The following is a 17,232-nucleotide window of genomic DNA, read 5'->3' as shown; positions in this document are numbered from 1 at the left end:
TTACCAAACACCTGTTTAATAAGCATCTGTTCTGAGCTACGTCACAGGGAAATAACAAACTAGACTAGACAGGAAGAAAGCAAGCAGGAAGTGTCACCATCCAGATAAATTCAGAGTCCTAGGATGACACACAGGACCAAGTGATTCACCCCATCTGGAAAAGCCACTGAAATATTCTCAAAGGAGAAACATTTTAACTGGGTTTTATTAAATGAATATGGAGTCAGCAGATGCAAAACAGATACGAACATATGCACATGTGTTGGATTTCTACTGGGCAGAGGCCACGTGCAATGAGAAACCTGGCACAGAAATCAGTAGACCAGCACCTCAGCTCCTAGTCATCGGTCTGCTGTGTGTCCATGGGCACTTGGTGTCCCTCCTCTGAACCTCTGTGCTGCGATAACCAACCAAGTGCCTGTCAAGTCTAAAACCATATGACCCGCACGCTCCAAACAGAATCCACTCTCCCTCCACCATCCTCTCCCACGGACCACACAAGGCCTGCTGGCCACAGACAGGATGCAGGTCCAGCATTAAGACTCCACTCAGGGGAGTGACGATCCTCACGGCACCAGGTCTTGTATGCCAGGGCCATGATTGATCGCCGTCCTGGAGATGACCCAGTCCACGCCCATCTCCGCCCAAGGAGGGGGCACTTCCAGCAGAGGAGGGGGGACATCAGGACCTTCCTGTTCCCGCTCACAGGCACTTGGGGAGGAATCGGGATGGATGTGGCTAGACTCCTCTACCACAGGACTCAGTGAGTCGAGGTTGACGGGAGGTGGGGGGGGGGTCCTCGGGTAGCACCATCCCATCCTCTTCTTCAGGTGAAATGAGTGTTTCCTGGCCTTATTCTTAACCTCTCCTCCAGGTCTCCCTTTGTCTAATAACTTAAAGCTCTGCTCTTCTGTTTTCAAGGCTCTTCCAAAACACCCTCCTGCCACGCCCAGTGCCCCAGCCACCCCGTGCTCTGTAGCTCCCTCTCAGCCTCTGGCTTATCTCCTGCTGCTCCTGCCGACCTTCATCGTCAGGCAGACCACACCCCAAGCCCCTTCCTGACTCCACCTGCTCTCCCTCCTCCCCTATCTCCCATTCCCCAGCATCTGTGATGTACCACACAGTATAACAGGCACTTTGCATATGAAATGTGACTTTTCCCGTGCAATAACCCTGTGGCAGTTTGTAAAGAAGCAGAAAGGAGAAGAAATGTTAAAGGTTTACTCAAGTTCCTAAGGCTCGTAATTGGCAAGCTCAGAAACAGAACCGGTGTCTCGGTGATTCTGAAATTCATAATCTTTGCACCATGATATTTTGAACTCTAAAGTCTTGAAAGTCAATGATCTTATTCCTCCTTTCTATTGTACTAACTTGTATTCTCATGTTAGTCCCATTACTGTAAACAGGAGACACTGGGGCTAACGACACTGCCACATCCATTTCTATCCCCCACAGGGCTTCACACAGTGCCAAGCACACAGCGAATGCTTCATATTTGTTAAATTGAAATTATCTGAAGCATGTTCTAACTTGTAGTTCCTGAAAAGGCCCGAGGTCTTCCACGCAGGAGGTTAATGGCCCTTGCATTGCTTTTGTTTGGACGGGGAAAAGTTACTCTAGCCATCAATCTCGTGCCAGCTGAGCCCGAGGGCAGGGACCGACCCCAGAACTCTGTTGATCATCATGCATCTCCTCCTCTTCCCACTACAGCTGTTGGCATCGTGTCCCACCCCCCGACACTTGTTGTAAACAACCAGAATCTTCTTCCAGTTCAGCATCTGCTCCAAACCTTACAAATGGCAACAAATAAATGGCCTGTGGAGGAGTTGGAAGTAAACCCTGCCACCGGAGTTGCACAGACCTGGGTGGCTTGCTCTGAATGTGCCCTGCATGCCTGAGTGTCAATGGCATTAGGGTCAGTGTGCATGAGGAGGATGACCAAGACGGTGGAGTTCAACACCAAAACACATCAGCTGATGCTCCACCTCTTCAAGGTACACCGGAGCCTGAGATTGCAAAATACAGTGTCAGAGACAGGAAAAGAAAGGGCTACAGAGTCCGACTCAGCATACCTGCACCTAACCTGGGATCTCACCTTAATTAACAAAGCAAGGCTGTTTGGGGCAAGGTCTTTGACCTCTATTTCCCTAATGTTAAGGGAGAAAATTAAATCAGGTGCTCTGTTTGTCCAGAGAATAAGTGGAATCACTTGTTTCTAGGTTCCCTTTAGCTCCTGAGGCTTGTAAGGCTCCATCTCTAGGCAGAGTGTTTTGAATGACTTTGATAAATCAGGTAGCTCTTTCAGGTCCCCAAGGTACAAAGACCCTTTTAAGTCTGTGTCCAGTCAATGATTCCCCATTCGATGTCACATGGAGCAATACAGTTGACATCCCATCCAGGGGGACACATTCTGGGGTCCTCAGTGGATGCCTGGCACTGGTGATAAAGTTTGGTTCCCAAATTAAGCATGTCAAGGGTTAATGAGAATAATAATAGAACAATCATAGCAAAATAGTGCAATAAAACTTATTTAAAACTGTTTGTTTATTTCTGGAATTTTCCAGCTAGTGCTTCGAGACAATAGTCGACAAAGTAACTGAATCCACAGAAAAGGGGAAATGATGGTCCTTAGCCATGAAACCCACTTTCATCTCTGTGCCCCAAGGTGGGCAGTGTCCATCGCCTCTGCTGATGAAGGAGACAGGTGGCCGGGCAGGGCCTCCACGTGGCCACCGCAGGGCAGCCAGAGGTCCTTTACAACACAAAGGGTCCTCTCCAGAGGGCAGAGACCAGGGCCGGTGGTACATCCACCCGGAGCCGTCGCAGGGCTAAACCCAAGGAAAACCCATGCCGGGTTCAACAAGGGGACGAGTCTCTAGTGCAGGGTTTAGGGCCACTTCTTGCCCTAATACAGGTTTAAGGAAGTGTATGTACAATAAGTGAATTCCCAGAATTAATAAACTAGGCAGACTTCAAACACTGAGACAGGCTATAAGAAAGTGGTGCAGGGAACTTTAGGATTTCTGTTGCTTAATTTAAATTAAGTAAATTTTCTACTCCAAAAAGAAGAAAATTAATACTGGTGTTAGGAGAGTTTTAGACCAACCGGAAGATTTTTTTTTTGAAGGATCTCCACTATATATCCTGATTTGATGAGTAGAACAAACCATAATAATAAACATGCATAAGAATTTACCAAGATTTCTCGGTGCACTGGCACACGCCTATAATCCCAGCATCTTGGAAGGAGGATTGCAAGTTCAAAGCCAGCCTCAGCAACTTAGTGAGAACCTAAGCAACTTTAAAAATCAATTTTAAAAATCAATTTTAAAAATCAAGAAAGGGCTGGAGATGTGGCTCAGTGGTAAAGCACCCCATGTTCAATGCCTAGTACCAAAAGAAAATTGACAAGACTGAAAATTTTTTTAATTCAACATATTTTCAGAAAGATACTTAACAGCTGTGCTCCTGAAAAATGTATCATAACTATAATTAACTACTGATTAAGGTTTTAGGGGAACAGGTCATCAAATTGGTATCTTCTGTAGACACCTGAAAAATGACTTTCAGCTCAAACAGAGAATTTAAGACTGGCCACATCCTTCCAGTCTTGCTCAGTAAGAATCCAATGCTATATACAACTGAGTCATAATCATGCTGAATATGTGTTCTAAGAGGAAATAGCAGAAAAAATTGAAATGCTACTTAACTCGGGAATTTTTTCTTTTCTTTATATTTATTTATTTATTTATTTTTGCATTTTAAACTTTGGTGCTACAATTTCTTGTCCAAGAATATTTTTGTCGTGTTTGGAAGCAATACCTATTAAATAATGTCAAAAGGAAAAACTTTAGTTTTGTTGGAACTGATTTTTCTATAGTGATTCATGCCAGGTTCTGTTAACATAGATTGATCTGAGAACACATATACAATCTATAACACTGTAATAGACCTAAAACCTAAATATAGATAGATAGATAGATAGATAGATAGATAGATAGATAGATATGCCCCAAGAGGAGAAGATAGTGTGATCTAGATCAAGGATGAGTTTCAGATTCTATTTTCATCAGAATCATGTGGCAGGCTTGTTAAAACACAGCATATTGGATTCCTTAGCTAATGATTCTGAATGAAATGATTCTGAATGATTCTGTAGAAACGGGGTGGAGAATGAGAAATCACGTTTATTTTTTTTAATTCATTAATTTACTTATTTGTTCTAAATTTGTTATACATGACAGCAGAATGCATTTCAATTCATAGTACACATATGGAGCACAATTTTTCATTTCTCTGTTCGTACACAAAGTAGAGTCACACCATTCGTGTCTTCATACATGTACCTAGGGTAATGATGTCCATCTCAGTCCACCATCTTTCCTTCCCTCATTCCCCCTCCCTTCCTTTCCCTCCCCTTTGCCCAAAGTTCCTCCATTCCTCCGTGACCCCCATTATGGATCAGCATCCACTTATCAGAGAAAACATTCAGCCTTTGGTTTTGGGGATTGGCTTAGTTCACTTAGCATGATATTCTCCAACTACATCCATTTACCTGCAAATGCCATGATTTTATGCTCTTTTAATGCTGAGTAATATTCCGTTGTGTATATATACCACAGTTTATTTATCCATTCATCTTTTGAAGGGCATTTAATTTGGTTTCACAGTTTAGCTATTATGAATTGAGCCGCTATAAACATTGATGTGACTGTGTCACTGTAGTATGCTGTTTTCAAGTATTTTGGGTATAGACCGAAGAATGGAATAGCTGGGTCAAATGGTGGTTCTATTCCAAGTTTTCAAAGAAATCTCCATACTGCTTTCCAGATTGGTTACACCAATTTGCAGTCCCACCAGCAATGTATGAGTGTGCCTTTTTCCCCCACATCCTTGCCAACACTTATTGTTGTTTGTCTTCATAATAACTGTCATTCTGACTGGAGTGAGATGAAATCTTAGAGGAGTTTGGATTTTCATTTCTCTAATTGCTAGAGATGTTCAACATTTTTTCATATATTTGGGTTGGTTGATTGTATATCACCTTCTGAGAAGTATCTGTTCAATTCCTTTACGGATTTATTGATTGGATTGTTTTTGTTTGTTTGTTTGGTTGGTTTTTTTGGTGTTTTTTTAGTTCTTTATATATCTTGGAGATTAGTGCTGGATCTGATGTGCATGTGGTAAACATCTGATCCCATTCTGTAGGCTCTCTTAACCTCACTGATTGTTTCTTTTGCTGAGAGGAAGCTTTTCAGTTCAAATCCACCCCATTTATTGATTCTTGGTTTTATTTCTTGAGCTATAGAAATCTTGTTAAGGAACTTGGGACCTAATCTCCCATGATGAAGATTAGGGCCTACTTTTTCTTCTATTAGGTGCAGGGTCTCTGGACTAATTCCTAGGTCCTTGATCCACTTCGAGTTGAGTTGTGTGCATGGTGAGACAGGGATTTAAGAAAAAACACATTTCTAACACCTTCAAAAGTCACACACCTGCAGAAACCAAGCTTTGAGAGTCCCTGATGAAGCCATTCTGACTCTGACCTGGGATTTTGGATGTCTAACACTGAGTGAGGCAACATGTTTTTGGCTTCATACATACATTTATTTATTTGTCCCCTGTCTCCTCAGACCTCAAAGTCTGTGCCTTCTTGAAGGTGACTGGTCCTGTGAAGTCTTGCACCAGGTTAAGCAGAGCTTATGAAGTAAGATGCACACACCCTGTCTACAGGCCATCTGCTTTACAAGTCCATATGGTAACTGTTCTTAAGAGAGGGTGCCAGGGCACATTCTGTCAGAAGAGCTTCTACTTCTAGGTTTCCTAAGAATTACCTAAGAGTGCGCCATTGCTGTGTCTGCTCAGTCTTGAAATTCAGTGGTCTTGGAGATGTCCCTTAAGAAAATGTTTCAGAAATTCTTCTCACAGGGAGGGATGTTGGTCAACAACTCCCAGCAAAGTAGAGAAATAAGTTCAAGAGTCTATTGGACAACATGGTGACTGCAGATAGGAACAATATTATACTCTTAAAAAATGCTCTTGCCACTAAAAAAAAAGAAAAGGAAAAAGAAAAAGAAAAAGAACTCATGATATAATTTTAATTAGCTAGATTTAGCCATTACACATTGCATATATATATTTTTAAACATCATATAATACATAATTTTTACTTTATAAACATTTCTTCCTCACATACACCCAATTCCTTAATAGTTATTAGGTTATATATAATTTTTTTTAATGGAAGTTTGATTTAATCAAGTTGTTCCCTTTGGGTATATGGGAAATGGCCCCCCTTAGAGCCACTCACCAAATCAAAACATTTTTGTGCATCTAAATTCATTTGCAGAGAGCATCTTGCACCCTCTCTATCGATTAGGTCTCTATTGCCATTGATAAGATTTTTACAAAGCCTCAGAGTGGCACATCTTTCCAGAGGTGAGGAAGCGTGGCCTGCTGACTCAGCATTCTACATCAGAACACAGCACCCAACCCACTGAGTAGATGCAAAATTTGGACTCGTTGCTGATGTCCAATTCAGTTTGCAGACCATTCTGTCAGAGTTCCCAGTGAGCCAAAGTTAATAGCAAATAGAAAGATAAATTTACCCATAACACGGTGCTGGAGGACAATCATCCTGGCAGCAATGGGGCTATGCTGGCCGCAATTTAACGCCGTGAGCTGTTTCCTCCTCAATTTGAAGACAAGCGGGACAGACTGCTGACACACCACAGACGCCTCCGACGGTGACTGTGGAATGAAAGCAGCACCAGCCAGGCCACTGGGAAAGGCAGAAAGCAAGAGGTGCTCGCTCGTGCCAGAACAGAGCTTCCCGGGTTAGACCACATGTGGAACAGGCTGATGCACTCATCACTGCCCAGAGGACTGCTGCATTTTACAGCTGCCAAGAACCCTGGCAGTCAGGACTGCTATTTCTCAGGCTTTTTACTGTTTCCTTTTTGAACATTCATCCCTTAAAATGAGTCTTTTGCAAGACCCCATCCTGGCTCTTGATTCACGGAACTCTCTCTCATGACTATCACCTTTATGTGGATGACTCTCCAATCTTTATTTCCAGTCCCGACCTTGGTCCTGAGCGGCAGACTCAAACATGAACCACGCGCTAGACATCTCCCAGGGGGTGTCTCCCAGCACATTTCAGTCGATGAGATGAACAAAAGCCAGCTTGCTATCTGCCCCAGAGAGCCAGTCGCTCTGCTGTCCTGGTTGTCTGAGTTAATGGCAGTCCTGGGCTTGCCGTCCCCTGACACCCCAGGATGCCCCGCTGGAGGCCCAGGACCCCTTCCCTGGGCCACTGCAATAGCCCCTCTCGGAGCCTCCGTCGCCCACTCTCTCCACACCCTGGCAGCTATCTTTGAACCTAGCTCAGCTCCAGGGCACTTTCTGGCTTCAAAACTCAATATTCTTTCTTTGCTCCCCAGGATAAAATCCAGATTTCTTTAAATAAAAATGTCAGGTACCCTGACCTCAGTCGGCTTCCTGGCCTTACCTCCCTCGCCACAGCCGTGTGTCTCTCCCTTCATCCACACACTGTGCTGCCTAGAGCTGTTGACCTGGAGGAGTCTGAAGGGACAATCCACAGGAAGGAAATACCAATCCACCACATAAAAACAACAGAAGTAAACGTTAAAGTGGACTAAGATTATATTTCCACGTATCAAATTGGCAAAAATCCAAAACTTTGCTAATATGCTCTATAAGACATGAAAAAGGCACCCCAGACATTCCTGGCAGCAGCGTCCACTGGGAAATGTGACAGATGGCCCTCTTTAAGAGTCTTTCAAAATGTCCAGTGTGCCTCCCATGGTAGCCTCTTGACAAGATGGCGTCTGGCCTTACAAAGCGATGCTACATGTTTGCAATGCGACCACCATCAGGAGCTGGAATCTATTTCACCTGCCCTTGAACCTGGGCATGTCTTTGGCCAGCAGAATGCGGTGGTGTGCCAGTGTTGAGGGAGACCCCAAGAGCCCTCCCATGCTCCTTCTGCCCCTGAATTCTCATCTCTGCATGAACAAGCCGTACTGTCACCTGGAGGTAAGGTACCCGGCTCAGGTGCCTCTGACTTTCTAGCCAAATGCTGACAATTGCATGAGCTCACCCAGGACTAGCCAGACCCATGCCCACCCATCAGCAGGCAGCAGATACTGACCAACCCCTGCTGATCCCAGTGAAGATTGGCCCCAATCTCTAGAGACACCGCACGGCACTGTAGACTTCTCTTGATACTAAATGCTAAATGTTCTTTTTTCAAGCCATCACGTTTTAGGATGGCGGGTTACATACCAGGAATCAACTGAGAGGCCCACTGAGGGGGGATCCAGCTTGGAGCCATCTGTTGTACATAAGCAGTTGCCCAACTACAAAATCAGCCCCAGACAGGCCTTTTCACCACAGTTTGTTGGTAATTTCAAAAGAAAACAAAGGTTGTTTGGAAACATCATCGATAGACAATTACTAATTAAATTACAGTATACTTATATAATTAAATTATAGTAGACTACAATTAAATCATGGAATTGGCTCTACAAGGAAGGCTCTGGGTGCCTTCTGCAGAACATCTGCCAAGGTGCGCCAGCTCGGGGAAACAGCACGGTTCAGAGCAGTGCTCGTGATAAGCTACAGTTCATGGAAGAACACACTGCACTGTGTGTACAAGCTAAATTACTTCAAAAGATACCCAAGAACCTGAAATCATCGGCTGCCTTGTAGAAAATAAAATATAAGCGAGAGTTACAAAGACAATTTGAGTTTGTATGTGTATGTATGTGCATTATATTTATATTTAACTTTTGAACATTGACCCAGGTTAACATATTTCAAAAATAAATAGCTTTACTAGGTCGTCCAAAAGACCTAGTGCTGCCTGCATATGGACACTCCCCAACAGAGGTATCTGTACATGGATAGGACCTGCTAAGAGAATGCTCAATTAATAGCATGGGCTTGGCTAAAGGCACAGAAATCAGCAGGCGCTATTGCTGTCTTCCCGTCCCAACTGTGACTCACCACACACCTGAGCAGGTGGTCAGGGAGCTCTGGCGTGGCCCTCTGCCTCTCCCTGCAGCGCCCTGGGAGAGGAGCTGAAAGTCAAACATGACTCTAAAAACAGACGACGTGGTCGGCTTAAAGTCATAGAAAGGACTTCCATCACCCACAATCAGAGGAAGGCTAATTAAACAAGGGCACACAGAGGGAATGGACAAGTGGGCAAGCAAGTCCTCGTAACCCTGGGAAGCATCAGGCTCACACCAAGGTTTCAGCATTCCCACAGACAAGGAAGTCCTTGAAGAAACCAAGAGCTGGCCCTGAAAGGAAGCTCACCGTGTATGAGGGTCTCCCTTCACAGGCGCCCCCTCCCACCCTACATTTACGACGACACTGAGAATCCATATTTAGTAAACACCTTGAACATCCATAACGTATCTGCCAGCTGCTACAGTCTGGATGTGGTTTGTACCCCAAGAGGTCTGTGGGCTGGAAGTGGGGTCAGTGTGACATGTGGGGAGGCACAGAACCTTGAAAAGGTGGGGGCCAACGTGAGGAATGAGGACAGTCAGGAGCCCGACCTCAGAGGGAGATACTGGACTCACGGAGTGGGTTGGTTTTCACCAGGACAGATTGTTCAAAAGCTAGGCCACCCCACACATTTGGCCCTTCCCCACATGACCAGTTCCACTTCTCTGCCATATTGTGACAGAGCTCCGGGGGCCCTCGTCAGATGCCAAACAGATGGACTCACAGAATCTCAGGCTTTCAGGCCCCAAAACCGTGAGCTAAATGAACTCCTCTTCTTTGTAAAGTACCAGCCTTGGGTATCTCATCAGAGCAACAAAAATGGGCTAAGACAACAATGTATTGTGTGTGACTAGAGAATACAAGGAAATGAAGGGCTGCGATGTACCTCAGTGGTACAGCATTTGCCTCACATGCACCAGGCCCAGTGTTCAGTCCTCAGCAGAGAGAGAGAGAGAATATATAATCATAACACTCAAGAAATGCCTAGTGCTTTACTTTAGTACACAACCCCAGGATCTCAACATCACCATAATAAAGTCTTTTTTTTTTTTTTAAAGAGAGAGTGAGAGAGGAGGGAGGGAGGGAGAGAGAGAGAGAGAGAGAGAATTTTTAATATTTATTTTTTAGTTCTCGGTGGACACAACATCTTTGTTGGTATGTGGTGCTGAGGATCGAACCCGGGCCACACGCATGCCAGGCAGCACGCTACCGCTTGAGCCACATCCCCAGCCCATAATAAAGTCTTTTTCTTGCCACTCAAAACTCAACACAGGTGGACCAGATATCCCCCGTCCCTTGCAGTCACTGGGGAATCAGGCTCCTCCTGCTCACAGCTCTGCTGTCTCTGGGTCCTCAGAGTCCTCCTCCCTGCTGCAGAGGACGGAGCAGGAGGAGCCCCCTTGGGAACGTGGCATGGCCAGGTTTGGAAGTGCAGGCACCACCCCGGCCCAGCCTCACTGGCTAGTGCTCAGCACATGGCCCCATCTCCTGTAAGGCAGCTGGACACCCCGGAGCTGTGTGCTCACCAGGCAGGAAGAAAGGGCCGCAGGGGGGACGGTAACCCGCCCCTGACACATCTTCAAAGAGGCTCATGAAAGAAGAAAATTCTGAGTTATTTCTTAAAAGTTGGAAATGACAACTTGGAAAAAATAACACAGAGGATAGGATAGCTGGGTAGTCTGGCGTGACAAGGGCAGAGCAAGAGAATCAGATGAATCGTTTTCAAGAGGGAAAGAAGCCATGAGAGGCGGGCCTCCTCATTTTGTGCTTTCTATCACAGTCAGGAAGCTGCTTTAGAGTCCGACAAGGCTCTGCCCCACTCTCACTCTGCCTCTGTGAAGTCCTGGGCAAATTGAAGATCAAAACCCAGAGTCCTCATGTGCAGGATGGAGGTAGAATCCCAGTCACAATGTCATCATACACGTCAGGGGGACACAGTATGCGTTCAGCAAGCCACAGCCCTCTTCACAGGTGCCCTCTGACCACAGAGTCCCCAGGGGTGGATCCTGATTCTCATGCCATCATGCAGGATCCGTTCTGGCCTTGACATCCTACAGAAGAGCAATGATCCCTATTTTCTAAGTTTTTAGGACATTTGAAATATCTTAAACTCACTCCTCCTTCATCACCCTCTAACTTAAATAAATAACCCAGGACAGAGGAAATAGGAAAATCATTTTTCTATGTCAGCAACCAAATCAGGGATCACTGAGCACATAGGAGGACATGCTTGCTTATTAGCTTAAGAATGGACAATGATCATCAACATATTCATTCTAGTTGTACTGCACGGTTTTATGTGATAATTACCATCTATTTAACTAAAATGACCCCGTATTTCTAAGTTTTGATCATGGTAGCACAACATAAGACCAGCACCATAATAAAAGAAATGTCTTGAGGTTCCTAGTAGCTTTCACGGTGTCTAAAGACACAGGAGATGTCAAAAAAGAAAAGAGCCCAAGGTTTCCGATGCTCCTTTGGCCATTTGAATGTACATCATCAGACTCGATTCGTGACTCGCTGTCATCGCATTTCTGTTTTGTCAGAAGCTTCATTCTGAACATTCCCAGAGGCCTTGGGCGTCAGTGCTCCGAGCTGCCGCTGGATGAAGAAAGCCTCGCCCTCCCCTCCTAACCTGTCCTTTACCAGCTCTTCCTCGCCTGCTCCCGGCCTGGCACTGTGTGGAACTCCGGGGAGCACAGCAGACCCCCCCCCTGCCCCCATCTCGCCCAGAGGAGGGGGACTCCAGCAACCGACACGCACACTGACGCAAGTGTCCCGACCTGAGGGGGACTTCTCTGTCACTCTTCCTAGGAACAGCACCTGTCTCAGTCTGTTGGTGCTGCTGTAACAAAACATCGGAGACAGGGTGAATTGGAAAGAACAGGTCAAGTCCCCAGGAGGTTCAGTCTCTCCTCCCAGGGTGGAGCCTGGCTGCCCCCTCGAGGGGAAGGGGAAGGAGGAGAAGGCAACCCTGCCGAAGCCTCTTTAGTAAGGGTCACACACCATTGGCCAGGTGGGGCCCCAGGGAGCTGGCCACCTCTCAAAGGCCTAGGTCTCAGTGCTGTCTTCAACACATGGGTTTTGGAGGGAATACACCAAACTATAGCAAATTACAAATGTGAATGAGTCTTATTTATGACACACAAGAGGCAGAAACCTGAGCCAGGGGAAAGGAGCAATCGAGGTGACGCCTGCGTGCCTGGTGTGAGCGATGTCCCTGGCAGGCCCTGGGACTCCCAGCCTCCCAGCCACTGGGACGTCCCCGTCCAGCCCACAGCGAGCGTGTCCACCGGGCGCTGCTCATCCCAGCACCAAACACAACCACATTACCAGACAGCTGCAGACCCAAGCACCCTCCCTCCCACGCCCTGCAGAATGCACAGCTCCCTCCCAAGGACCTGTGACCCCCAGCCCCCCGCAAAGCAGAGTCCCTCTGGTCCTGGCAGGAGTGGGTACACTCGCTCACACGTAGGGACTGACAGAACCCAGGGTGGCTGTCTGGAAGCCAGGCCGGTGTGGGAAAAGGCCGCTGAGGCCCCCCAAGGTCTGCTTTCATGTCTCACCTTGAGGTGTTCAAGCTCTCACACCTGCGGTGGGGTGAGAAACCACTTCAGGCCAAGGCTTGAACATCGATTTCTGAGATTGAACAAGTGCACCCAAGTCTATTTCCACAGCTCGAAATGCCCAGGCAAGAGAAGGCCCTGCTGCAAGTGACTCAGAAGGTGCTGGAGGCCATGGGGACAGAAACCAGGACAGGACTGCAGGGAGCTGAGAGAGAGGAGGAGGTTCTGCTGAGGTGAGGTGCTGGCTCGGATCCCCCCTGGCCCCCGGGGCTTGGTGCCGGCCCTGGTTTCTTGTTGTGCACGTCAAAGAGGCCAGCTCCCAAGGCCTTGAAAGATTTGTGGTGTCTGTTTTCATATTCAGCCTATAATGGTCATGTGGGAACGTCCTGACCTGCTTGGGTCTGATAAGGTTCCTGGTTGAAGGCTTAGTATGAGTCGACAAGGACCACCTGCCCCCCTCCGTCCTTGCTTCCGCCTACCAGTAACTTTCCATTCTGTCTGAAAGAAATATATAAGTATGAGCTGAGATAATAAAGTCAGTCTCTCCCTGGATGAAGAACCTTGGTGTCCTGTGAATTTGTTAACCCTGACGTCTCCCGCCGACTCGGTCCATTTTCCGGACGCGGCATTTGGAGGTTCCTACCGAGATCGGAAAGCGGAGGTAAGCGGACAGGGCTCCCTCCACGAAGAGGGAGGATTGGAAGCCTGAAGGGGTCCTTCCAAAGCCTTCGTAAAGAGAAGGGGAAGCCTTCGTAAAGAGAAGGGGAAGCCTTCGTAAAGAGAAGGGGAAAAAGAAGCCTTCCATAAGAGAAGGGGAAAAGTTGAAATCTAAACTAAGAACAGGTAGCTACCATGGGTAACTCAGCAGCCAAAGTTCGTCTGGCCAACGAACTCAGAGAGCTGCTGAACACACAAGGAACAGGAACAAAAACAAAAATTGCAACAGAATTCGTTGAAGTTATTGCCCAGGCATGTCCTTGGTTTCTGACAGGGGGATTTCTTAATAACAGTGATTGGGATCAAGTCAGATGTGATTTACAAAGATTGTTGAGGGATCAAGGTCCGGAAAGTATTCAAATCGCCACTTTCTCTTTATGGAGACTGGTTAAGGATGCTTTTTTAACTGATAAAGTAAAGATTAAGGAACAGCTTGCAGAATGTGAACAAGTCCTTAATCAGGTCCAGGAAGAACAAATGGCAGAGTCCTTATCCCTTTCCCATTATTCTTTCATATCTCCTTCTTCATTCTTAGATCCACCCTAGCTGCTCTCAACCCTGCCTTCTCATCTTCCCCCTCCCTAATAGGCCCACAGAAAAGTCTTAACTGACCTTCTCCAGAATATTCACCATGGCTTATTTTAGGATTTTCAACAAAAGAATCTCTACAAAAAAGTTCAATGTGGATAAATTTCCTATTTTCATATTACCCTGTTTTATTTGGCTACTGTCTGAAAAGATCAGCACTCCAGGCGCTAGACACTCCCTTACTAGTTTTTCACAAAAATATGTAAACAAGGCCTCTGGCCTTGAGCTGGGCTTCACAGTGCTGAGTACATTTCTAAGATAAGGGAGTTACTAACTGGGCTCCATGGTAACAGCTGGCAGGAGGAGAAACTAGAAAGGGAGATAGAGGAACAGGAGGGTCGAATGAAGAAGCCAAGATTTAAAGCACCTATGGCCCCAATCCCTGTTGCGCTCCCTCCTTACAACCCCAATTGAGACAAGGACAACCCCAGAAGGCGGGGGGCAAGGGTATTCAGTGGCAGCCTAAGACGGCCCAAACTTTTCCAGTAATTGAAAACCTGGATGCCTATGGACAGCCGGCCAGAGTGTATGTTTCTTTAGCCTTTAAGGATATTAAACAACTAAAGGAGGCAGTTACTAATTACAGACCCCATGCCCCCTTCACATTGACTCTCTTCAAGTCTTTCTCTGCCAATCAGCTGACACCTAGTGACTGGCAACAGCTTTGTAGGGCTGTATTGTTCGGAGGGGATTTTTTTTGTTGTGGGAAAGTGAAAATCAAGAGAGGTGTTGCGAGCTAGCCCGAGTCAATCAGGACGCCGGCTTCCCACGGCGTAACCTTGAAATGTTAACAGGCTCGGGACAATATGCTATCATAAATCAACAAATTAATTATGATCCTGGGGTCTATGCTCAGATAGCTACAGCAGCTGTTCAGGCTTGGAAGGCTCTACCTATTTCAAATGCTGACACAAAAATTTCAAAAATTGTTCAAAGACCCTCTGAGCCTTATTCTGACTTCATAGCCCGATTGATGCAGATAGAAAGAAATGAAATTGTCCCGAGGGGGATAGGCGGGATCAGGAAGGCATGCCTGGCCCCTGTCCCCAATGTGGCAAGGGGAATCATTGGAGCAGCGAGTGTCCTTCCAAGTTTGTTGCTCAGGGACGCCCATTGCAGCCGGGAAACGGGAACAGGGGCCCACCCCGGGCCCCGAAAGCCAGAGTGTACAGGGCGATACAGAGACAAAACAAGCTGCTACCGCAGTAAGATCTTGGCCAGGCAGGGAAAAATGCAGACAAAATCAAACAAAATGCAATCGGCTAAGAAAACTTGGAGAACTTTTGCCCTGAAAATGGGCAGCGAACTCCATACTGTTTGCATCACCATGGTAACCATGGGCTGCCTGGCTGGAAGAGCGACTTCCTGGTCCCACCTCCCACACTTTTGGGGCTACCGATTGGTTCTTCCACAGTCACTCAGACAGGACTTCTAGTCCCACCTTCCAGCCACTAACCTGTACTGCTGTGTTTCAGATTTCTACCGGAGCTGCTCAGAGCCTGTATTTTTAAAAGATGCCTACCTGTAAATGCTAACGAAAGATATCTTTTTCAGACAAAATTTAATTCTACAGGTTTCTATGTTACAGTCCTAAATTGAAGCTAGTTCTAAGTTAAATAACCTGACTTTTTCTTTATAGTTGTGTTACTAAATAATGTTCTATTGATGAGAGATATCAAATATGCTTCTTTATATTTTACTTTTAATTTTAGAGGTTATAAGGATGCATTTGCTCGCCACAGGAACAAGCCAGCAAAGTTCCTGTGATGACCAAAAAATCCTTATTTTCATTGCTAACTATAAAAATAAAAATGTATACTCAAGGATCTTATTTCAGTACATCAAGTGACGTCACATAGAAGAGTGCACTCCTAATTAAAAATAAATTAAAATAGATCCAAATATTTTAAGACCACGTGGTTACATAAAGTTAATACAATTATAAGTTAAGTTCTTATTCTTAATATATATTTTTTAAATATTTAAATAACCTATATTTGTTAATCCATAAATTAATTAGCACATGCCTAATTGATTAGTTAATATATATTTGCCTAATTGTATTTCCTTCAACAGGAAACCCATAATTTATGTTTTATATTTACATTTATCAAGATACTCTGCCTTTTCAGTTACAGATATTTGAGATAAGTGTGTTTACTATAAATTTGCTTTTAAGTGAAAATACAATCAAGTAGTTTCCAATTCTCAAAGTTACTGTTTAAACTTATAAGATGATAAATTATTATAATTATTTCTACAAAATATCTAAGGGTTTTAACTATATTTTCATTGATATTTCTTATTAAAGTATAATAATTTGTTTATAGATTCTAAGGTTTTCAGAAATTGTTCCAAAGTATATATTTTTTTTTAAGAAAAAGCTGCTTCAACAAAGAAAAAGCACACATGGATCCTAAAAAGAAGAAAGAAATCATCTTTGGGTAAAACAAGGTCTTTATATTCATTTTCCTAAAAAAAAAAAAAAAAAAAAAAAGAGAGAGAGAGAGAGAGAGATTTTTATATTGGTATCTAAACAGATGATGTAAAAAGTTAGAACAATTTAAAAAGAGATTTATATATACTAAACTGACAATAATTAATTTAAAGATATTTCAGGTTATTTTCCTAATTTAACTATACTAATGTGAACAAAAATTTTGTCCATATTTTGACATGACAAACACCTATTAAAATGTAAGTTTATTTCTTTAAAGAAAGATCCTTATTGCCTAATAATTCTTACTGTTTAAGATAAAGATTAATTTTGGTAAATAAATTCACATTGTTGATTAAACATTAAGTATATTGAACTACTAACTTAAACCCCTGTATGACCTTTTGAGAGGAGGCCCCTCACCCACCTCCCTGCGAAAACCTACTCCAAAAGCCTTGAAGGCACTCAGGTTAATAAAAACAGCCCCACAAAAGATACAGGTTACCCAGATAGATTATTCTATACCCCTATCATTTATAATCCTGCCATCAAAATTAACTCCTACTGGAGTGTTTTGGCAAACAGGTCCCATCTATTGGGTCCATCTACCCGCTTCTAACTCTCGGGTGATAACTCCCTTTTATGAACTAGTGATAAATCTGATCTGGAAAGCCAAATATTTGGGTGATGCACTGTTTGGAAAAACTTTTGACATTCTCATTCAGCCTTATACCCAGGATATGACTTTAAAATTACAACAAGAACATGATCTTTGGTGTCTCTTCCTTTGTAATTTCAAGGGTCAAATTGATAATCACTTTCCCCGACATAAACTTCTAGAAGGCCTTAAAAAATGTCCTATTATTTTTCCTAAAATTATTA

The sequence above is a fragment of the Spermophilus citellus genome, assembly GCF_964194105.1.
Source record: "Spermophilus citellus genome assembly, chromosome: 16".
In the NCBI taxonomy this organism is placed as follows: Eukaryota; Metazoa; Chordata; class Mammalia; order Rodentia; family Sciuridae; genus Spermophilus; species Spermophilus citellus.
The sequence above is the reverse complement of the archived record's forward strand: the minus strand, read 5'-3'. Positions refer to the sequence as shown.